The sequence below is a fragment of the Macrotis lagotis genome, chromosome 2 (genome assembly GCF_037893015.1).
Source record: "Macrotis lagotis isolate mMagLag1 chromosome 2, bilby.v1.9.chrom.fasta, whole genome shotgun sequence".
NCBI classification, from domain to species: Eukaryota; Metazoa; Chordata; class Mammalia; order Peramelemorphia; family Peramelidae; genus Macrotis; species Macrotis lagotis.
This window is the reverse complement of record NC_133659.1, coordinates 53,141,736-53,165,820: the sequence shown is the minus strand read 5'-3', so window position 1 is coordinate 53,165,820 and position 24,085 is coordinate 53,141,736. Positions and strand designations below refer to the sequence as shown.

Below are 24,085 nucleotides of genomic sequence, written 5' to 3'. Positions count from 1 at the left end.
TCACCCCACAAGCTCCCTTCCGCAGCCCATATGGTTTTCGTCCATTGCTCTCCAAAAGAAGGCCATCTTCGAGCTACCGGCTGCCTTAGGGTGTCTGTTCCTTAGTGCGTATTTCTGCCCTCTCTAAAAGTCCCCTAGAACTAAGAGTTAGTGAGTAGAGGAAGGGGAGGAAATATTGACCACCCATTGGTTGGGGTACAAGATTCTCAGAAAAGAAATGGACAAAGTCAAGGGGATCTTTCCTAGCTTTAGTAGGGGATCTACTTTCAAGAATCTCTACAATAGCACCTTATGAAGGACAGCAAGCAGCAAGGCATTCGTTTTTATCTATATATTTTGTTTTTACTGAAACTAAAGGGGGGAGTGACCTGAAACAAGCAGAATGTAACTGAAATAGTAGGATGTCCAACTTGATTGGAGTTGGCTACTAGCTTCCCACATGCATCATTATTGACTTGGGGGGGGGGGGCAGCTAAACACAAATCTCTGACCATATGTGTCCAAGGTCTTTATCCTCACACTTGTCCAAATCTAACATTCCCCTCTTGCCAAGTCCCTCTCCTCTGACCCTATAGCACAAGGGAAACCTTTGGATATCTAACAGCATGTTTTGTCTCACTGAATATATCTTTAGAGGAGTCCTTCTTGGTTGGTTCTTGTCCTCTGTTAGAGAAGGAGACCAAAATGACATCACTATGTTTGAGGCAAATGACAGTGTGTCTAACTGTGACTGATCAGACCAATACGGACTCAGAATGCTCTACCATAGGTCAGGCACACATGGTCCATATGGTATTCTAAACTTATGGATGTCATGTTTCCTTGCAGCTGAGACCTTCAGGGACTTTTTGGTTTTAGATTTTTCAAGACAATGGGGTTAAGTGGCTTGCCCAAGGCCACATGGCTAGGTAATTATTAAATGTCTGAGGCCAGATTTGAACTCAGGTACTCCTTACTCCAAGGCCAGTGCTCTATCCACTGTGTCACCTAGCCACCCCTCAATGAGACCTTCAGAGGGTCTCAGTATCCCTTCTTCTGAACCCCTTTAGTGTTTGCCCCATATGAATTCTTCATAAGATAGTTTTTTTTTTTTTGGCAAGACTACATCTGGCATTCTTTTTTTTTCAGTTGTTATATGATTTTAACTGATTTGGAACAACACTGTTTGATACTAAATGCTTATAAAGCATCCAACGTGGTAGACATAATTAGAGAATTAGTATTAATGCCAACTGTTCAGCCATATAAAAAGCAACTAGAAATCCACAATTTAAAAGTTAAGGGGAGAGACCACTAATCAAAACTAGCATTTTCTAGTCAAGCACCATTATTCAAGTATCAGAATCTCCCACACAGGTGTAGGGGTCAGGAGTCCAGGAGGAGTAATAAAGGTTAGTTCTGGTGTTAAAGGTATATTTTAGCTCAAAGGCATCTCAGTGTATTTTAGGGTGAGGAAAGTCATCCAGTCCCGGAGGAGAGAATAGGAGCTTTTGTTTTGAAAAGGAAAGTGTCCAGATGACATTATTAATATGTTGGCATTAAGAGCTAAGAGGTTTCTTCTTGGCGTCTACATCTTTCTTTATCTCTTCAAGCTTTTTGGCCAAGTTTGGAATGTTATAGTTCTGAGCCAGATACATCCCAACCACATTGCTGAGCATATGGAACATGGCGATGGCATTGGAGGCAGGAGCTACGGGAGCAGCTGGAACCCAAAGCTGCCTCAATGCATTCTCTACATCTGGGATTCTAACAAAGTGTCCAACCCATTGTAGTTGCACTATCTACAGTAATGTCGAGATGCAATGCTAGGTAGTTTAGCCTGAGAAAGGACCTCAGTGTCTGGTATCTTCTCCTGCCAGATAATCTTCAGAATCTTCCTAAGACAATTTAAATAAAAGTAATTCAGTTTCCTGACATGGCTCTGGTAGACTGTCCAGGTTTCACAGGCATCTAGCAATGGGGTCAGCACAATGTCTCTGCAGACCTTCAGTTTAGCTATCAGTCTTATACCTCTTCTCTCCCACACTTACTTTCAGAGCCTCCTAAATACTGAGCTAGCTCTGACAATGTGAGTGTCAACCTCATTGTCAGTGTGTACCTCCTTGGAAAGGATACTATCCACAGAACTCAAAACTTCTCCATTTGCTGTAATGATGGTTTCACATATGGATGGTGTGGTGCTGGCTGATGGAGCACCTGGGTTTTCTTGGTATTGTTAGACCAAAATGAGCACAAGCAGTAAAGAACTGATCCATAGTTTGTTGCATTTCACCTTGAGAGTCTGCACTGATTGCACACTCATCTGAAAAAGAGGATCATGCACCAACACTCTCTCTATACTTTAGCCTTGGCCTGTAGCCTTTTCAAGTTGAAGAATTTGCCATCAGTGCTAAGGTCAGTAGCTGATCTTAAGACCATGTTTATCCTCAGTGAAGGCATTTGATAACCTGACTGAAAACATCATGCTAAAAAGTATGGGAGCGAGGACTAATCCTTTTTTTTTAATCCATGGATGACTGGGAAATCTCAAGAGCATCATCCACCCTCCAGAACCTGGGCATGTACATCATAAAATTGATGTACAAAACAGATGAATTTCTCCTGACAACCAAATTTTGATATAATTTTCCATAAACCCTCATGATTGACCATGTCAAAGGCCTTGGTCAGAACTACAAATGTTGTTTAGAGACTTTTGTTTTGTTTCTGGCATTTTTCCTGCAGTTGACAGGCAGCAAACACCATATGGATTGTTACTTAACCTTTTCTAAAGCCATGTTGGGTTCTCAGGAAGGTGACTTCCAGGTGAAGGATCAGCCTGTTTAAAAGGACTCTGGCAAGAATCTTACCAGGAATGACTAAAAGAGATTGTCACAGGACAATCTATTCCCTCTACTTTTATAGAGATGGACAATGGAGGCATCCTTGAATTCTTGGGGGATAACCTATTCATGCCATGTAACCTGGAAAATTTCATTCAAGACAAGCAATGGACCCCACCCCCTCCTTGTAACTCTCAGCTAGAATAGAATCAGCAGCAGGTGCTTTGCCACAGGAAAGGAATCTAATGGCATTCAAAATCTCTTCTTAGTTGGAACTTCAGCTAAGCACAGATTGACTTCAACTTGAGGGAAACAGTCAATGATTTCTGCATTGATTGATGATGGTCTGTTAAGAACACCATGGAAGTGTTCAGCCCATCTCTTTAGGATCATGTCCCTATCATTAATGAATGTGGATCCATTAACACTGAGTAGTAAAGATGTGCAATATGTCTTTGGCCCATAAATAGCTTTCAGGACATCATAAAAGCATTTTGGTTTGTTATTGTCTGCATAATGAATTTCATCTGCCTTTTTCCTAAGCCAAGAGTCTTGCATCTCTCTCTGCTTCACTTGGACTTTACTTTTGATGGAATTAAATGCTGCTTTCTTAGAAATGGATGAACAGTTAGCAGATTTTGTATTTCCCCATCATTTTCATCAAATCAGTCTTGGTTTGTGAGTGTTCTGGCCCAGATAAGCAAATACAGTGCTGTACACCAGATCTCTGAAAGCTGCCCATTCCTTTCCTGCTCCACTATGGGCAACAGTCTGCTGGCTCAATCTTCCCTCTAAGTTAGTAATAAACTATTCCCACTCAGAGAGACACTTTAATCTCCTGATATTAATTCTTCTAGTATTCATTTTATCTTGGGGCAACCACTTTGGTTGAATATGAATATTTAGCTTAGAGAGGACAAATCTGTGATCAGTCCAGCACTCTGCACCACACATTGACTTTGTCACTCTCACTTCCTGTCTGTCTCTTCTCCTTACAATCAAATGGTCCAGTAGATTCCAATGTTTGCTATGAGGATGCATCCAGGAAGTTTTATTGTGTTTAGGTAAACAGAAGACAAGTGTTGGTGATGAGAAGGTCATAAGATACATATGTCATCAGTAGAAGATAATCCTTGATGTTGCTATTTCCAACTTTATTCCTCCCCAGGACTCCTTGCCATGTCTACTCTAACATTAAAGTCCCCCAGAATTATAAGCTTGTCCTCTTTTGGTAAATTGATGATAAGGGTTTCCAGGTCTCCATAAATTTTTTCTATAACTTCATCAGTGTTTGTCACGATGGGAGCTTAACAGCATTTCCTCTCACTGTGACCACTCCACTTCATTTACCAGCCTTGTTTCACTCAGCTTTGCAATTTGAATACCATACCTACTGAGTTCTCTCTAAAGAAGAGTTGTTCCTCTTTCAGGTCTATTGGATTTTGTGTTGTCTTGAGTGTGTACATATTTCATGCACCGATGGTGAGTGGGCTCTTCTCTGAAGAAGTTTTTGTAGATTGTGTGTGTGTGTGTGTGTGTGTGTGTGTGTGTGTGTGTGTATGTGTGTGAACTGTACTGTGGGATCTCCATCTGCTGTGGTAATCAAACCAGAGTTGGTAAGACGGACAAATTTTAGGGCAGCTTTTCTAGATCCTTCCTCAAATCAGGAGGTGAACAATGTGATCCTTAAAAGGGCTGTTCAATCACCCAGGTAGCTGCTGAATCTCACTGCTTCTTTCAGGGGTGAAACAACTCTATGATTCTGGGTCCCCTGTGTGAACGGTTGTGACTACAGTTCCTGGTGTTTCCCCACCTACTGCTTCATTACTTGTCTGTCAGCACAGGACTTTGAGGATAAGTTATGAATGATGTCTTTTGTTGCATGGGTAAATTGGAATTAAGTAAGGTAGAGCCACGGGAAACCAACTGTCTCACTTTCTCTTCCAAAGTTATCATGATCCACAAAGCAAGACAGAGTGAAGACAACTGGTGATAACTGTAGATGTAGTGTGTGGCCATTGAGCATGCTATAGCTTGGAACCACAGCTGAGAGTAGGTAGCTCAGTGGACAAAAAAGATGGAAAGCCACCCTAAAGAGGGCTTGGCAGCCTTCACACCAAGGTACTAGTATTCCTTCCTACACCCTACACTCCAGTCCCTGGCTCCAAGAAACTGACCCCACTTCCCAGTCTCTTGGACCCCACAGCCTCTGGTCTGCAGGTATTGATCAACCTCCATCACCACAAAAGTCAATGCCACTCACATTGGGATACCACCAGACTAGAAAGTTGGAGCAAGAGAGCTTCACCACAAAGATGAGGGAAGGACCTTGAAGCATGGCAAAAATGCAGGGGATTGGGTCATAACATGAGCCAGGGTATGTGTGGCAAACCAGTTCTCAGGAGTCACTGGTTGGTCCGGGTGTGATTGTGAGCCAGAGCAAAAGAGACTCCAGTGTTCTCTGGCCTTGGGGTATTTTCTGGTTCATTCTCTCTCCTCCCCTTCCCCCCACCCCCAAAAGCTGAGGAACTCAAGTGGCCTTGCCTGCAGGGTGTGGATGGACTATGATACCACCCACCTTGGCTGCTGCCCTGACCCCATGGAAGACAGACAAATGTTTCAGAGGGTGGCCCTGGCTAGCAGTGGTGTTGGGTTAGCTGAGTAATGAGAGAGGTGGCTGAGTCTCTCTGGCAGAAATGTCAAAAACCCTGCCCAGATTGAAAACTATATATGGCAAGGAGAATGAATGCCAAGGAGCCCAAAGGAATTCGGGGCAGGCCTCAACTAAGTAAGGAATGAGCTAACTCTAGAGCTAGTGCAGGTCGGGGCATGCTGGCCTTCGAAGACAAATCAGCTAGGGAGTAGCCAGGATTCTTCCAGGGCCCTGGCAGAAATAAATTAGTGTAAAACACGCGTGTTGGTGGTATAGTGGTGAGCATAGCTGCCTTCCAAGCAGTTCATCGGGGTTTGATTCCCCGCCAACGTGATCTCTTTTCTTACCATACCACTTAATCGACTCACAGATTAATACTCCTCGACCACGTCCCCTTCTTGAATTTTCTCCTCCTTAGTTGAGGACAATGTTACAGTTCTCCCAAATCAAACGTTATTGCTCCGTTGTAGTTCTTGTCCTTAGAGTCTACATACACTACCAGCAGGATGTTTCTCATACTCTACACTTCGGTGTCAATTGTATCATAGTGAGGATATCGTCTAATGGGGATACACTTGTGAAAGTCCTTCTATTGCAACAAAATGTTCAGAGAGAGTGAATGCAAACCGTGCAAAAAAAAAAAACAAAACAGAAGAGATAATATCAATAGGGAGAGAGTGTCAGGAAATGATTTAAAAGGGGGTGGGGAATGGTTCGGTGGGCCTGAAGCAGTGACTTGGGCTAGAGAGATCTCTGAATTTAGGATCAGAAAGCATCTTTCTTTAGACACTTCACAGTTGAGATAACCCTAAGCAAAGAAATACCCTGTCTGAGCCTTTTCCCTTAATTTCAAAGTAATGGGAGTAGACCGAGAATCACTGCAGTCTAAGAGTTTTTTCGACCCTAAACTTAAGATTTGAGCAAGCAGGTGCATCTAGGCTGAACTGTGAATGAAAGCATCCCGGGCTTCTTCCCGTCTGAGATAAGGTGGAGGATCATCCAAACTCGAGAGATCTCAGGTGGGAACCATTTATTCTCTACCAGGTGTGGATGTGACCCCTTGGGCAAGCACTAGCAAGCCAGAATGACAACTTGGAGAATCTGGGAAGGGAGAGATTGGTTGGGGGCGGAGAGCAGGAGAGGATGTCTAGGAGTACTGGAAAGTAAAGATAGAATAGAAATAATAGAAAGGGAGTGCAGGGGAGTAACGATGGTTGGCAGGGTGTATTAAACCTGAGCTGTGATTTGGCAAGGATAGACTACTTCGGATAAAGAGAGGTAGAGAAATGGAGGATTGTAAATCCATGTGATACTCGAGGCCATAAACAACCAATGGATTTACAGAATGAATAGAGCAGGGTTTGTAGCTCTTGTCCTAAGATTTAACATACAATACAAACGGGAGTTCAACCCTAGGGTCAAGACGGGAAGTGGGGAAAAGTATGAATAAGGTTGGAAGGGGGAAGGAATGAAAGGAGAAAAAAATGGAGTAGGGAGGGAAGGGGGGTAATGCTAGAGGTGAAAATATGAACAAAGTATTGTTTTAAGGGGTCTGAAAGTTTTCGTGGCCACATAGAATATCCTTCCTGTTCTTTATTTTTCAGTGAGAAGTTGGAGGGGCTTTCAGAACGACAGTTCCCCCACTTGTTTAGAAAACCCAACCGAAATTCGGAAAACAGGAAACTACGATGTCTACTCCACATCAAACATGCCCATTAAACTTCCCAACTATCTTAGGTATATATACATATAAGGGAAAAGTTGTCAAAAGTGTGAAAGTATCCCAGGGGCAATTGAGAAGAATCAATTAATCCACTTTCACTTGTTAAGTAACTACTACTGTGCAGCAAATGAGTTAAATACTCTGAATATCAAGAAGGGGTGAAGGGAGAGGGGGTGGGGAGGTGGCAGCCGTCCAGGAACTTCATGCGACCAAGATATAATCTCGAATAAAGTGGGTAGTAGTCTCAGAGGGCGTCCTCCACTCCTAAGATCAAGGAGCAGGAATGAGGAAAGCTCTTCTCCAAGTTTGAAACTTCAGCCGAGACTTGCAGGAAACTGAGGTGGGGATTGCAGGCACGGAAGACTGCAGTGAAAAGGTCGAGAGTAAGAAAGATGAATGTGTGGAAAGGGGTGAGGTGTAAGAAGGCCAGGTTCTGAAGGACTTTACAGTTTAAATATATATTGCTTTAGTGTTCGGCAAATTTAATACATTCGTGTTTACAAAATAATTAAAGATTTTATTTATTTTGAGTTTTACAATTTCCCCCCTTAATCTTACTTCCCTCCCCCCCCACAGAAAGCAATCTGTCAGTCTTTACATTGTTTCCATGTTGTACATTGATCCAAATTGAGTGTGATGTAGTGGTTACAAAATAAAAACTATATTTTACTGAAATTTTTCTTATGAGATGTTCCCCTCATATTAATCGAAAGATCAGCAAATGACACTAACTAATCATTCATATCTATGTAAATTAAAAGATGAAATCGTTTGGTCCAGGCACATTTTTTTTTTTTTGTCACGGGCACTGTGACAAATAATAGAGGGAAGATTACTACATCTTTTTAAAATATCAAACTTGAACATTAATATTCAGATTGGGGTTTTTTTAACCTCACAAAATCTCTGAAAACATTCGAATGAGTGAAACGTTTCATGACACTACTCAGATACGAACCAGTGCTATGGCTAATACTAAAAACTGAAGAAATATTCCATTTAAATCCTACTTGTCCTATTCATGAAGGACTTTTAAAAGCAAAGAAGTGTAAATGCATATGATACTCGAGGTCATAAGCAACCACTGGAGTTTACTGATTGAACAGAGCAACGTTTTATTGTCAGAACTTGGCTTTCAATAGATCACTTTAAAAGCTTAGTAGAGGATGAAATGGAGTGGAGAAAGAACTGAAGCAGGGAAACCAATGATCAGAAAACAGCGAAAACGTTAGGGAGGTAGAAAAGACTGCAGTGGACAACTGACAGTGGGACATAGAAAAATTGGGAGAGAGAAAAAGAGTGAAAAAGTGTAGGATGTCACCGAGGTTACCAGGCTGGTTGTCTGGGAAATTGGTGGTGCCCCCACCAGATAGAGAAAGGGGACTATGTGAGGGGAAATGACGTTTTGCCAAGGTGAGATTCATATTCTATGGAATTTCTACTTCGAACAAAACTCCGGGGGGGGGGGGGGGAGGGGGGGGCTTTGCTATCTTTGCTCCTCACCCTACCCTGCAAAGAGTTCGCCTTTGTGGTTGCACCTGCTCTAGAACGGAGAACGGAATGAACAGCGTTTGTAGCTCTTGTCTAAGATTTAACATACTGTGCAAACGGGAGTTCAACCTTAGGAGCAAGACAGGAAGGGGAAAAAGTATAAATAAGGGTGGAAGGGGAAGGTATGAAAGGAGAAAAGACAGAGTAGGGAGGGATGGGGGAGAATTCTAGAGGTGAAAATAGGAACTAAGAATTGTTTTAGGGGTCTTGGAGGAGAACTTGGGGGGCTTGGGGGGAGTCCATCAAGGTTAAGGGCATCCAGGAGAGTGAGTCTGCCCTCCGAAGGTGTAAGTCTCCCTCCCCAAGGCTCCAGGCCAAACCAAGCTCTCTCTGACTTACTCCGGCCGTAATGGTGAAGTTGATATGACTACGAAAGAAAAGAACCAAGAAGCGGGAGCTGAGCCTAAGGCAGAGGCTGTGCCAAGGCATCGAGGTCGCCCCAGATGTCTAGAAGAGAGAGGAAGGCGTGGAGCAAAGAAGCCGCTGAGGTGATCCGATGAATGAAGTGTTGCAAGGGCGATGGGCGCCCAGCTGTCGGATGGGGTTCGTTCCGGGAAAGAGACGAGATGGGCGTTTGGGCTCCGGATTTTTATAGTTCTTACTTAGACCTTACGTTCAGGCGAGTGGGGGTCAGCACGTGGGAGAGGGCCAGGGGCGTAGGCTGGGTCAGCTGAGAATCCAGGTGGAATGGCGAGGTGAGAGGTCGGAAAGAGAGGGTAGAGGCCGATCATGGAGGTTTAAAAGGAATTGACAAGACACGGGCACTTTATAGGAAACCAATGTTGCGTTGATAAAGGAAGGCAGAGCAGCATCTCTTGTCTCCCTGGTGGTCTAGTGGTTAGGATTCGGCGCTCTCACCGCCGCGGCCCGGGTTCGATTCCCGGTCAGGGAAATGGCTTTTAGCGGAGCTGCCTTTCTTTCCGGCTCCGTAGCCTTCCTCCCTCCTGCTTCCCATCTTGTGCAGCTTCGTTTTCCCGGGCGGATGAAGCGCTGGAATAGTGGGGCTACTACGCATCACGGGCACTCTCACTTTGGAAAACTCACCTTTTCAAACTTGGTCTCATGCTGCTCCTTCCCTGCAAACAGTCCCCTCTCTACCCGGTGAGGGCAGCACCAATTTCCCAGACAACCAGCGTGTAACCTAGGTGGCATGCTACACTTTTCCCTCTTTTTCACTCCCAATGCGTCCGGCACCGGACCGCTGTCTCAGCTGGCCTCGGGGCTGCGAGTCTTCCCAGGTGTCTTATTAGGATGGGAATAAAAGGGAACACACTTAGACGGCGGACAGGATTTTTAAGCAACGGGGTGTCCTGGACAAAATCATCCGGAGGAGTTTTCGTACTTTTAAAAGGATGCGTCTGCATGGGCCGGGAATCGAACCCGGGCCTCCCGCGTGGCAGGCGAGAATTCTACCACTGAACCACCCATGCTGACCTCAGTCCACGACTTCTTCCTCCGTATTTCAGATCCTAGTAACAAACTTTTAGGGACCTGGGCTCGGCGCCCCACATTGGAGTCGGTAAGAGTCCATCCTAATCTAGATGTAATCAGGGCCCCTTGGCATCCTCGCCATGCCCTCTCCTCACTTTCCCTCATGCTCCCCCCCCCCCCCGAAAGGCGAGTAAAGTACCTAAAGTACCGGCAGGTCATCAGAAGCTGCATGGACAGGGCGGATCCAGGAAGCGTGGACTCTGTGCGTTTCCCAATTTCTGGTAAAAATCACAACTTTTTCATTTTCCAATGAATGCTCCCCCTTAGACACAGGCACGTAGGGAGCAGCTTTGCCCTGGCCGGTTAGGAAGAATAGGGCTGTGCTTCTGGAATAGGGGGCGGGAAGAGATCTCCCAATCTTTCTAGTAGCCCAAAGAGATCAAAAGGAACCTGTCAGAAGTGGGATTCGAACCCACGCCTCCAGGGGAGACTGCGACCTGAACGCAGCGCCTTAGACCGCTCGGCCATCCTGACTCTGCTCCCGGATTTCCCCTCCCTCTCCTCTTCCGCCTTCAGCCTCCGCACTCTCCTGCTCTCCCATTTCCCACTTCCCTAGTGCTTCCCGGCGTGTTTCCCCAAACCCTCCCCTTCTGCCCCGGCGGCGCCCGCGTCTGAGGAAGGCCTCGAGTGCGCAGTTCCCCTTGCACACATTCTGCGCAGCTCCCGGCGCGCCCCTCCGGGCCGACCACCCACCCCCGCACCCCCTCCCCCGGCCCCCACTCCGCACCCCCCTCCCCGCTCCCCGCACCCTGCCAGGGTCCTTTCACTGCACAAACTACCAATGCATGAGTACAGAACATTGGAGCAAGCTGCGATTCTATCAAGAAGGGCCTGGTTTGGGCGAGGCGCGGCGGGGGAGTGCAGAGGAGTGCCTCATGCTGCGGGAGAGGGCAGAGAGGGAAGCGAGAGGGGCGAGGTCCCACGGGTGTCCTCTGGGTTCTCCGGGGTGGTCGAAGAGAAAGAAAAGCCCATTCTTGTCTTGAGGAAGTACGGAGGAACCGGCTACGCTCTCCCTGGTGGTCTAGTGGCTAGGATTCGGCGCTTTCACCGCCGCGGCCCGGGTTCGATTCCCGGTCAGGGAAAGTGTTGATTTTGTTCATCACTATTCTGAAATCCACGGACACCCAAAGCCAGATTTCTGGACTCTCCTTCCCAGAACTACAGACGCTTGCGGTTTCCTGCTCCTTTGCAGTCTTGCCCCCATATCCCCAGGCCCTGCCTCGGAGTCCCGGGGACGAGGAAGAAATACCTCGATTCCCTGCCTAGTTTGAAGCCAAGGAGGAAGTTCCCGGTTCAGCAGGATGACCAAAATCAAGTTCTTTTGTTATTACAGATTTTATTTGAATTTTTTTGAGTTTTACAATTTCCCCCTCAATCTTACTTCCCTCACCCCCCCCCCCCCCGGAAAGCAATCTGTCAGTCTTTATTTTGTTTCCATGTTGTACCTTGACAAGATCAACTGATAGAACTCTGATCCTTAGGTGCCCCGGAGCCTCTTAAACCTGAGACGACTTCTGTCTACCTCCTTGGGCCTGACAGCTCCAGTCTCCTAAAGTCTTCTCAAGTGACCAAGGGGTGGGGTAGCTAAGGTGGATGTGATAGTCTCCCCCCCCCCCCCCCCCAGATCAATAGGAGTTGATTTAATTTGAATTTTACAACCCCTCCCCCCCATCTCGCTTCCCTCCCCCCCCCCCCCCCACCTCCACAGAAGGCCTTCTGTTAGTCCTTACGTTGTTTCCATGGTATACACTGTTCGAAGCTGAATGTGTTAAGAAAGAATCGTTTGGATGTGATTTTCTTGACAGAACAAGCTGTTATCGCCTGGTGATTCCGCTGTCCAGCCCGGAACTATCTGTCCAAAAGGCACCAAAGGATAGTCTGACTACTCAGGGGGTACTTGGGCAAAAAGGCTCCATTCTTTGGACCGGGAATCTGAAAGAGAGACATGGGAGAATTTCACCACTAATTACCCATGTGGGGAGCAGCACTGGTTTCTGCTTTACCTCTGATCTCCGTAAACTTTTGGAGAGTTCTGGTGGAACAGGGCCCTTACCCAAAATTTGACATAACATGCACCTACTCTTATCTAGAAATTTTACTATCCCTTTTGACCCCTTTGCACACCTCCACCACCCCCTATTCACCACAAGTCTTCCTTTTCCAGGCTCTCCACTCCTCTCCCAGTGTAAGAAATGAACTAAATGACAGCTGAGTCCTGCAGATTTACTGCTTTCGAATTTGATGTTGGAGAAGACTTTTGAAAGTGCCTTGGCGGCCTCAGACACTTAATAACTACCTGGCTGGGTGACCTTGGACAATTCACTTAACTCCATTACCTTGAAAAAACAAAAACAAAAAAATGCCCCTGGGATAGCAAAGAGATCAAATCAGACTATTCACTAGAAGGTCAAATACTGAAGCTGAAGCTGAAGCTTAACTATTTTGTCCATAATGAGAAGACAGGACTCAATGGGAAAGGCGCTGACGCTGGGAAAGACTGAAGGCAAGAGGCAAGACGGTGGAGAATAGGAAGGAGAAATAGTGTCTTGGAAATAAGGAACATGAGATAGTGGAGATTAAAAGGACCTGATGCGATCCACTGGGAGCTGGGCACTACTAAACAAGGACAAAAATACTCTGCTTGGGTCCATTACACAATCACCTGACACACACAGAGTCTGATGAAACCAGTCTTGTGGCTGTGGGAAAAGTAGTGAGAGTCCGAAGCTGTGGAGGCTTAAACAAATCCAAACCCGAGAATGGGGAGGAAATGAGAAATGTCGTCTCGACATAGTTGAGTCTAGAAGTGCTAATGCGTTGTCAATTTCCTCGTTAGTATAGTGGTCAGTATCCCCGCCTGTCACGCGGGAGGCCGGGGTTCGATTCCCCGACGGGGAGGTAGTAGATTCCTTTTGTGTACCTACTTTGCTACCTTCTCTCTTGCACCAGCCTCGCCTCAGGAAGGTCAAAGTCTACTCAAACACCAGAAAAAACCTTGAACCGATTAAATAGCTAAGACTAGTTTCTGCATCTTCCTAGAAAATGGCCAAACACATACTTTTTTGAAACATCCTGTGCGGGGGTCCAGCCTCCTTGGGGTCCTTGGAACCTGACAGGAGGGATAGAGTCGGCGAAATGAGTTGAGTCAACACAGGGGTAAAGGCAGGAGCGGGTTGACCTACTGTCAAGCCGCTTAGATTTATTTTTATAGTCTCAGAATCATATGAAACAAGCAAACTAAAATCATTTCCTTGATTACAAAAGTGTCCAATTTTCATCATTAATCATATAGTTCATATGGTCACGAGTTTGATCATGTAGTGGTTACAAGTGTGATTATCAGTCATGTAGTTAATTTTCTTGTCCCTGCTCAGACCGTGATGACCTCAACCTGCCTGTTGCCTAGTTTGTTGCTGCATAGTAAAGTTATTAATTAAACAGAACTTTCCTTATAATAATCTTTGATGTAATTTGTTTAATGGAATGCTTTTATGTTTTTGTGCCGCATATGTAATGTTTTTCGATATGCTCCCTTGACAACCTATAGTGACGGTAGTTATGTTTGTCCACCCATCCGTTGACTCCTTCAATAACCAATTTTCCTTTCAGCCCTTGTTGGTAGATGCTATGGTTTCTATGACTTTATTCTTTCTCACAAAACTAAGGCTGTTAGAGTTCACATATTGGTTACCTATACTAACCATTCTCTCACCATCTTTACCATATATTCCTATGTATGATAAGGGGGGCAAAACTGTTAATTTCCCTGGAATTCTATCTGATCCATCTTGTATCTGTTTTCCCTGTATATATTCTGACGTCTCCCTGGAATGCCCAGTGCTGTATTTTCCAAAGATTTCATAATGTTGAAGTCTTTTGTATGTCTCAGGGAGAGGCAGTCCTGTTAAATTTGGACAGAGTTCACAATCTGTTTTATTCAAGGAATTTCTCTGAAATCCTTCCTTTATAGTCATTCCACTATTAGGATGAGTGAGTTTTGCAATCAATAATAGACCTATAAATATGGGTATACATGGAATCCTTACATATATTGAAGAAGGAAATGTTGTTCCATCAGGCAGTGTGACTGCCTTGAGTCTTCTTGCTGGGACTGTGTCAAACAGCTTAAAGACCCTGGCTCCCAACAATCCTGCTGTCTCACCCACGATTATTCATTTTGCTGAATCAGGCACTTGCCTCTGACCCAAATGAAGCAAAGAGCAAGAACCAGGGCTCTGGGCCCCTCAAAGTTGTCTTGATGCAGTGAGAGAAGGGTCCTCAACTGTCAATGCCCAGTCTATGGAAATGATTTGCATTTATCAACCCGACTGAAGAAATAAATAGAGGGATTTTTGTTGGACTTATTATGGAAATGTATTAGATTCTGGTAAGAGGAGCAACCACTCCCTTCTGAGGCAGATATTAATGTCTCTCCAGATGTGCAGTCCCAGAGAGTCAAGGATCACTTGCTATTTCATAACAATCAGTACAGCTTGAAGGTAATGAATGCCTTGGAACTGCATGTGACTGTTACTCAGTCCCAAGAGAAGGAGCTACTTCCCATGGTTACTAATGATGTTTCATTGGCTGTTCTCAGAGTCTTTGGGAACTAATGTGGTAATTTCCTTTGGAATCTGTTTTCCAAAGACATCTCTGTCACCCAGGCTCCTGTCAGTTTGGACCTGTCTATTCTAATACATTCGCCTTCAAATGCAACTGGCTACATTGCATGTTCTGGGTTCATTTTGTGGGAAATTGGACCTGGGTGGGGGTGAGCTGAATAAAATGGCTGTTGCCTACTTGGTTTACCTGAGTCCTAAACAATACATTGAATTGCAAAAGATTGTCAGAAGCACGTTTCTGCATTTAATGAAGGTAGATCTAGACAGGACATGATTCTTATTCATTTATTTAATTTATTTATTTTTCAATTTTATAATTTTCCCACTAATCTCGCTTTCCCTCCCCCTCATCCCCACAGAAGACATACTGATAATCTTTACATTGTTTCCATGCCATACATTGATCTAAATTGAATGTGTTGAGAGAGAAATCATATCCTTAAAAAATAAAATAAAAGAGATAGCAAAATTACATAATAAGATAACAGTTTCTTCTTTTTTTGTTTAAACTTCACAATTCTCTCTCTGGATAAAGATGGCATTCTCCATCACAGATACCCCCAAATTGTCCCTGATTGTTTACTTATTTTGAACTCTGCAATTTTCCCCCCAATCTTGCTTCCCTCCCCCCACCCCCCACAGAAGGCAGTCTGCTACTCTTTACATCTATACAAATTGAATTCAATGAGAGAGAAATCACATCCCTAAGGAAGAAAAACAAAGTACAAGAGACAACAAAACTACATAATAAGGTAATGGCTCTTTTTTTTTTTTAAATTAAAGGTAATAGTCCCTGGTCTTTGCCCAGACTCCATAATTCTTTCTCTGGATTCAGATGGTATTCACCATTGCAGATGAGGTAGTAACACTGCAGAAACCCCAAAACCGTGCCTAATTGTTGCACTGATGGAATGAGCAAGTCCATTAAGGTGGATCATCACCCCCATGTTGCTGTTAGGGTGTACAATGTTCTTCCGGTTCTGCTCATCTAACTCAGTATCAGTTCATGCAAATTCTTCCAGGCTTCTATGAATTCCCATCCCTCCTGGTTTCTAGCAGAATAGTAGTGTTCCACTATTTGTTCAGCCACTCCCACTTGATGGACAGCCACTCAATTTCCAATTCATTGTTATCACAGAGTTGCTTTGAATATTTTTGTACAAGTGATGTCTTCACTCTTTTCCATGATCTCTTCAGGGTATAGACCCAGTAGTGGTATTGCTGGATCAAAGGATATGCACATTTTTATTGCCCTTTGGGTGTAATTCCACATTGCTCTCCAGAAAGATTGAATGAGTTCACAGCTCCATGAACAATGCATTAGTGTCCCAGATTTCTCACATCCCTTCCAACATTTATCATTGTCCTTTCCAGGCACATTGGTCAGTCTGAGAGGTGTGAGATGGTACCTCAGAGCTTTAATCTGCATTTCTCTAATCAGTAATGATTTAGTGCAATTTTTCATATGACTATGGATCATTTTGATTTCCTCATCTATAAATTGCCTCTGCATATCCTTTGATTATTTGTCAATTGGGGAATGGCTTGTGTTTTTTTTTTAAATATAAATTTGACTCATTTCTCTATATATTTTAGAAATGAGTTCTTAGGACATGATTAATTCTGAATGAACTTCACTGCCCTCTTCCATTCTAGTCCCTACCCCCATCTCAGTGTCTATCTTTAGGGTGGTCAAACCAGTGATAGAACATACTAATAATATGTGCTTCCTACTAAGTGATACCCTGTCAAGTTAGGGGAAAAAAGAGGGTGGGGGGTTCAGGAGATAAGTTTTGAACATGGTGAATTTTAGAAGTCTAATAGGCAGATAGAGATGAGAGCCTAGAGGTTAGGTGCCTTATAAGATAAATGTGAGTGTCATCTCCAAAGGAATAATATTTGAAATCCTTGAGAATTTGTAGAATGGGACAAGAAATTTTCCATTTGCCTAAGGTCCTCAGTTCCTCTCCTCTCACTGTCTCCTCCCTCCCCCCAGCCTGAATTTGTATTTGCTCACATTTCAGAAGACAGGTAAAACAATTTGGAGAGGACTCTCTCACACTTGAGTACACCCAAGAGACTCCCTCCTTCTGGAACTCAAGATAAACCAATCTGAGTTACTTATGGCAAACTCCTGAAGTTGATACTGACTGGAAAAGAAGCAGGCAGCCAGAGCAAAGCCAAATGAATTGTTACTTAACCAAAGGAACCAAAAGCAAGGGTTTCAAGTATCTGAAGAGACTGCAGAGAGAAAAGCAGGAACTAAAGGGCAGTTGAAGAGAGTATGAATAGAAGGAGGATGGGTGGCAGTCATCGAAGTGTGGAGGAGAGGTTAGATTCTGGGAAAGACAGGGAAACTAGAAGGTTGGAATTCGGACTCTTATGGATGGTTTCTTCATTTGAGGCAGGAAATGGTCATTTAGGGGAATGACTAATATGTAGGAAAGGAGAAGCAGACTAGAATGTAGGAAAGGAGCGCCTGTTTAGATATCTATGGCGTGAATTAGTATTGACAGTGGAATGGCAAGTGAGAATGGTCCAGGGGCAAGGCTAGATGAGGTCCCAGAGAACACTGAAGACTTAGAAATGATGGAGAAGGGCAAGGCTGTCCTGATGATGCAATGACTCTTCATCTCTCCCTGGTGGTCTAGTGGTTAGGATTCGGCGCTCTCACCGCCGCGGCCCGGGTTCGATTCCCGATCAGGGAATGAAGCTTTGGTCACACCCCTCCCCCTAACTGGTGACCATGAACATCTGCTTCCGCCTCGGTTACTTTGCCTCCCGGCACCTTGCAAATAAAACATTTCTTCCAAAATTCATTTCGCCCAAACCTCGGCTGAGAGGAATCCTGGGTTGAGACCAGGGGTAGGAGGACTCAACGTGGAAGATGAGGAAAAACAGATTGCTCCACCACAATTTTTGCCAGAAACCTGCTCCTTTAGGTGCCTTTCCCATATCTGTGGAAGAGCCTTGGAGCCGTGGGTTTCTCCACCTCCGCATGTAAGGAGAGGGGTGGGAGGAGAAGGGCTAATTCAAAGGCAGACAACTCCAAAGAGAGGTGTGCTTTAAAAGACGCAGTTTTGCATGAGCCGGGAATCGAACCCGGGCCTCCCGCGTGGCAGGCGAGAATTCTACCACTGAACCACTCATGCACGACATCTCTTACTTTTCTCTATGTCTCTAATCTTCGTGGATGCATAGGTAGGTCGCACCTTAAACCCTAAATTTGACCATATATTCACCCTAGCCTACTGACAACTGACTGGATCAGTATTGCAGCGGAAATGAAAAGTGTCCAGGAGGGAAGAGATCGAGCAGCCGATGGCATCCCTGATCATCAATCAGTTTCTCTCCCTCCTCTGCCCCCAGGTGCAACTCCCTCACTGCACCATTCTTTCTTTTTTTTTTTTTTTTAACAGTTAACACCGCTGCTTTTCTTTTCTTTTCTTTTCTTTTCTTCTTTTTCTTTTATTAGGTTTTTGCAAAGCTGTGGTGTTCTATATGTTCCAGACTAAGAGCTATGAAGGGTTAACACAGAAATAGTTATGTGCTTTAACAAGCAAGATGTACTTCAGAGCTTAGATAAGGGAGTAGCTGCATGTCTGAGCTAACAAGATGTATTCCCAGGCTCAGATAGATAGTGAATTCTGAGATAATTACCTTCTGCACTCTGTTTATCAAAACACTGTTTGGTTCTCAAAACAATCACCTAAGACATACACAAGGTATGCATGCATGTGAAAAAAAATGCTTGCTAAAACGCTTATGTAATTGGTTACGTAAATGTAGAGTATAAAATTATGTATCCTGTAATCAATAAATGAACCAGCTTATGCATCATATTGGTGACGGCCTGAGTTCCCTCTGCTGGACTCAACACAAGGCAATGGGGTTCAAGTGACTTGCCCAAGGCCACACAGCTAGGTAACTCAGGTACTCCTGACTCCAGGGCCAGTGCTCTATCCACTACTCCACCTAGCTGCCCCTGATAATTTTTATATTGTTTCCATATTATGCATTGATCAAAATTGAATGTGTTGAGAGAAAAAAACATATCCATGAGGAAAAAAATAAAATATTAGAGATAGCAATATTATGTAGTCTATAAAGACACCTTTTTAAAAAAAGAAAATTGAAGATCATAGACTTCGGTCTTTGTTTAAAGTCCATGGTTCTTTCTCTGGATACACATGGTATTGTCCATGGCAGATACCCTAAAATTGTCCCTGATTAATGCACTGATGGAAAGAGCAAGTCCTTTCAAGTTGATCATCATCACCATATTTCTGTTAGGGTGCATAATATTCTCCTGGTTCTGCTCATCTCACTCAGCATCAGTTCTTGCAAATCCTTCCAGGCTTCTCTGAAATCCCATACCTCCTGGTTTCTAATAGAACAATAGTTCCATCACATACTTAAAACCACTATTTTTTCAGCCATTCCCCAATTTATGGATATCCTCTTAATTTCCAATTCTTTGTCACCACAAACAGAGCTGCTATGAATATTTTTGTACAAGTGATATTTTTACCCTTTTTCATGATCTCTTCAGGGTATAGATCCAGTGGTGGTATTGCTGGATCAAAGGGTATGCACATTTTTATTGCCCTTTGGGCAGAATTCCAACTTGCTCTCCAGAAAGGTTGGATGAGTTCACAGCACCAACAACAATGCATTAGTGACCCAGATTTCTCGCATCACTTCCAACATTGATCATTGTCCTTTCTCGTCATATTGGCTAATCTGAGAAGTGTGAGATCGTACCTCACAGATGCTTTAATTTGCATTTCTCTAATCAGTGATGATTTAGAGAAATTTTTCATATGACTATGGATAGCTTTGATTTCTTCATCTGTAAATTGCCACTGCACATCCTTTGACCATTTGTCAGTTGGGGAATGGCTTGTTTTTTTTAATAAATTTGATTCAGTTCTCTATATATTTTAGAAATGATTCCTTTGTCAGAAATACTAGTTTAAAAAGTGTTTCCCAATTTACTACATTTCTTTTGATCTTGGTTGCAGTGGTTTTGTTTGTGCAAAAGTTGTTTAATTTAATGTAATCAAAATCATCTAGTTTGTTTTTAATGATATTCTCCTCCTCTTCCTTGGTCATAAACTGCTTTCCTTTCCATAGATCTGACCATTCCTTGATCTTCCAGTTTGCTTATAATATTGTCTTTTATGTCTAAATCCTGTGCCCATTTTGATCTTATCTTGATATAGGGTGTGAGTTGTTGGTCTAATCCAAGTTTCTGCCATGCTAACTTCCAATTTTTGAAGTTTTTTCTAAGAGAGAGTTCTTATCCCAGAAGCTGGACTCTGAGTTTATCAAATAGCAGATTACTATAATCATTTCCTGCTGTCTCTTTTGCACCTAGTCTATTCCACTGATCCACCACTCTGTTTCTTAACCAGTACCAAACAGTTTTGATGACTGATGCTTTGTAATATAAATTTAGATCTGGTGAAACTAAGACCCCCTTTTTTGCACTTTCCCCCATTAAATCCCTTGATATTCTGGACTATTTCTCCATATGAATTTAGTTACAATTTTTTTCTAGCTCATTAAAGCAATTTTTTTGAGCTTTGATTGGTAAGGCACTAAGTAATTTATTTTAGGTAGAATTGTCATTTTTCTTTATGTTAGCTTGGCCTGTCCAAGAGCAGTTGATGTTTGCCCAGTTATTTAAATCTGATTTTATTTGTGTGAAAAATGTTTTATAGTTGTTTTCATAGAGTTTCTGAGTCTGCCTTGTCAGGTAAGCACCCAAGTATATTATATTGTTCCAAAGGACCCTCTTGATGGAGATTAACTACTAACCTCCTAGATGGTATCCTTTGCATCTTTAAAAGCACATTGGTAGCCCGATTTCAATACTGTTGGTTTTGGTGGATATTTATTTAAATTCATTTTCTACATTCAAAAATGTCATTCTGAGAAGTCCATGCACTGTTGGAGACTTTCAGAGGCATCAAATACATACACATAGGGACACACACACACACACACACACACACACACACACACACACACACACAAACATACACAGAAAGTTGAAGAATTTCTTCTGTTGGAAATTAGTCTGTTTTCAGAAAAACAGATGAAAATCCTGAACAAGGAGTGAAAGGTATGGCCTGGAGGGTAGACTGACAGAGCAAGAGTGGTTTGAATCATAGAGGCAATGAAGGTGGGGAAAGAAGAACCTGTCTCTTTGTTTTGTTAAAATCTGGAGTTCATGGGTCCTGAGAACTTCCAAAGCAGAAACTGTTAATCACGTGAGAAGTGGGAGTTTTTGTTAAAAGTGCAGACAAGGAAGAGTGGGACAGTTGCTTCCTCATTAGTATAGTGGTCAAGTATCCCCACCTGTCACTGGGTAGGCCAGGGTTCCATTGCTCAACCTTGAGTGCTTTTTTTATATATCTTTTTGGTACATATTACCCAACCTTTCTCTTCTCTTTCCCCTCACTGTCCCTTCAACTCCAGGCAGCTGCAGTCTCTCTCCAAGAGCAGAAGGCATCAAACTTTAAGTTCAGAGAAGAAAGGTAGGGACATCAGGAATGGGAATGAAAGGGGTGACAGAATGAAAAGAGATGAATGAAAAGAATGGAAGGATCCTAGAATTGGAGGGGAAGATTTTCTCTCTTGTCCTTATTTTTACTTCATTTCCAGAGAAAATGCTGCCAGGTCAGAGGGTCAGAGAGGGCAGAAGGAAAACCGGAGTAGATTGACTCCCATTCCAAGCATTCATTCAACTCATTTTCACTGACCATCTCAAAAACTAGAATTTTGAAGGTTGGGAGGTGCACTGGGGGGGGGGGGAATTGGAGGTAGAGCAACTTGGTAGAGATCTACTTTTGTCATTGTCGTGTATTCAAGCAGGGTTTTCTCAATTCCAGGTCTTTGACCTCCTCCTTTGACCTCAACCTGGCAAGGTTGAGCAGATTTTTGTTGGGTTTTGTTTCTGGGGGGTGATTGTTTGTTTGTTTTGTTATCATTTTGCAATTTGGGTAGTGAGGATGGGTCAGCTGGGCAGGAAGAGACTTTAGGGAAGAATTTGTGCTTGGGGGGGTGGTAAGTACACTTGCAAGGATAGACCTGGAAACAAACCCAGTTCTCCCACATGGCAGACTAGAATTCTACTACTGAAACTGCCATGAAAATGATAACTTAACTACCTTCTCATCCTTTGACCTTGTTGAACATTCCATAACTTCCAGTGGGCCATATCCCACACCTCAAATATGTTGCAACACCTTCTCATCCTAAATAAGAACTTTTTTCTCCTTTTCTTCCTATTAATTCCTACACATTCCTCCATTCTTCTTTACTCTTTTTTTGCTCCTTTTCTCTCCTTCTAGTTCTAATTCTCTTTTCTCTCCTACTTTCTTCTCAGAGAAAGTCAGGTGAAAGACCTAAACAGGAATTGGTGAGGAAGACTGAAAGAGATCCAGCATTCAAAATCTGGCATCTTTCTTCCAACCTCCAGCAAAAGTCCAACTTGGTCCTCAGATGGGGCCCTCTCCTTCTCACAACCCAATACAATTCTAGATTGGACCTGTGAAGTCTAAGGGGATGGAGCAAAAAGGGTTGTGTCCATGGAATCCTCAGTCTAGGCAGTTTGATATCTCTTCCTTGCCCCTTCACACTTCTACTTCATTCACACTTCTCTTCCTTCTTCTCCTTTCCCCTTTCTGAAGCCCTGCACAGAAACTTCCTATTTGGTGTAATTGCCAGACTCCTGTCACTGAATGTCATTAAATTTGTTTACAGCATATTGATAGTTGTATTTTAGTAAAATTGGTTTAATGGTAACTTATTTAGTTTCATTTTGTGATTTCAAAAATGTCATCTATAGGAGTCCATAAGCTGCTGGAGACTTTCAGAGAGGTCACACAGACATACCCAAACATTTACTCATACCCTAAGTTGAAAATTTTCTTCTTTGCGAAATTTGTTTCTAATTCTAGAAAAGGACTGACCTGCTAGAGGACCATGGACAAAAGGCCTAGTGGCCAAAGAGGGTAGATTAGGGGGTGGACCCAGGGAGCTAGAGTGATTTCAGGTGGGCAGAACATAGGAAAGAAGGAAGGGGCCTTAGTGTTTTGTCAAACTTAGAACCCACAGTTTATACATATTTATGAATAAATTTACGACTAAAAAGTCATCAACCAGGAACTGGTGGGGAAGTCAAATGGGTGGTGTGCATTACTTAGGTCTGTAAGTGGATGCAATCTGGAAACTTCCTTGTTAGTATAGTGGTCAGTATCTCCACCTGTCCTGCAGGGTGGCTGGGTTTCAGTTCCCTGATAGGGGTGATTACTTCTCAGTTTTGTACAAATCACCAGCCTTGCTCCTTCTCTCTCTCTACCAACCAAAGTCTCTGCAAACACAGCAGAAACCTTAGTGTCAGTTAGATGACCATCTTCTGCTTCTCTTCAGGGTCTAGCCACATTGGAGTTCCTTGGAAGTTTCCTGCTGTCTCACCTATGATCTCACTCATGGACCCCCCTCTCATCTTAGGTGTCCAAGTTGCTTTCTGTCTCTCATTCATTGTAACCAGGGTGGAGAAGTCCTCTTCTTAAGCCATCAATCCCTCACCTTCCACTGAAAAGGAAGCACCAGTTAGAGCCAGGATAATGTTCCCAGCTTCCCCAGAGGAATCTTGTGGGCCACTCTCAGCAGTCCTGCTCCAGTTGGAGATAGAGCCAGGGCTGCCAAGACCCAGTGCCCCGGGTAGCAGGTGGTGATAGCAGTTGGTATGACTGGCGCATAGGAAAAGGGCAGCTTTTCAGGTGAGAGTAACAGTGGAACTACGAATGAAAAAGGTCTAGGGGAGTGGGTAGAAATGAAACTATTGTATTACCAGAAAGGACTGAGGAATATGTGACAAGGATAAAGAAGCCAGAGAAGAAAACACGTTCTCCCTGGTGGTCTAGTGGTTAGGATTCGGCGCTCTCACCGCCGCGGCCCGGGTTCGATTCCCGGTCAGGGAAAAGTCATTTTACATGCCCTTCTCCAACAAGATTGCCAAGTCAGTTGGTTACCTGTTCCTAACTCTAACTCCTTGCCGCGGCCATCTCGCCTAGAGTAAAGTGAGAGAGAAGCCGGACAAGAGCAACGTAGAAGGGGATTGGCCAAAAACCAATTTTGACAGAAGCCTGGTCCTTTAGGTGCCACGGAAGGCTATCCATGTCCTGGAGAGCACCAGATTTCTTTGACT

General features: G+C 43.7%; 8 non-coding genes across 8 annotated transcripts; 5 read left to right on the top strand and 3 right to left on the bottom strand.

Moving 5' to 3' along the window:
• Positions 1-9,569: 9,569 nt before the first annotated feature.
• On the top strand, positions 9,570-9,641 carry TRNAE-CUC (transfer RNA glutamic acid (anticodon CUC)). Its single transcript has one exon. It is a non-coding gene; the product is annotated as a tRNA-Glu (tRNA).
• Positions 9,642-10,108: 467 nt separating this feature from the next.
• TRNAG-GCC (transfer RNA glycine (anticodon GCC)) lies at positions 10,109-10,179 on the bottom strand. Its single transcript has one exon. It is a non-coding gene; the product is annotated as a tRNA-Gly (tRNA).
• A 452-nt stretch (positions 10,180-10,631) lies between these two features.
• On the bottom strand, positions 10,632-10,714 carry TRNAL-CAG (transfer RNA leucine (anticodon CAG)). The gene has a single exon. It is a non-coding gene; the product is annotated as a tRNA-Leu (tRNA).
• A 536-nt stretch (positions 10,715-11,250) lies between these two features.
• TRNAE-UUC (transfer RNA glutamic acid (anticodon UUC)) lies at positions 11,251-11,322 on the top strand. Its single transcript has one exon. It is a non-coding gene; the product is annotated as a tRNA-Glu (tRNA).
• A 1,744-nt stretch (positions 11,323-13,066) lies between these two features.
• Positions 13,067-13,138, top strand: TRNAD-GUC (transfer RNA aspartic acid (anticodon GUC)). The gene has a single exon. It is a non-coding gene; the product is annotated as a tRNA-Asp (tRNA).
• Positions 13,139-17,498: 4,360 nt separating this feature from the next.
• On the top strand, positions 17,499-17,570 carry TRNAE-CUC (transfer RNA glutamic acid (anticodon CUC)). Its single transcript has one exon. It is a non-coding gene; the product is annotated as a tRNA-Glu (tRNA).
• A 373-nt stretch (positions 17,571-17,943) lies between these two features.
• On the bottom strand, positions 17,944-18,014 carry TRNAG-GCC (transfer RNA glycine (anticodon GCC)). Its single transcript has one exon. It is a non-coding gene; the product is annotated as a tRNA-Gly (tRNA).
• Positions 18,015-23,786: 5,772 nt separating this feature from the next.
• On the top strand, positions 23,787-23,858 carry TRNAE-CUC (transfer RNA glutamic acid (anticodon CUC)). The gene has a single exon. It is a non-coding gene; the product is annotated as a tRNA-Glu (tRNA).
• The last annotated feature ends 227 nt before the right edge of the window (positions 23,859-24,085 follow it).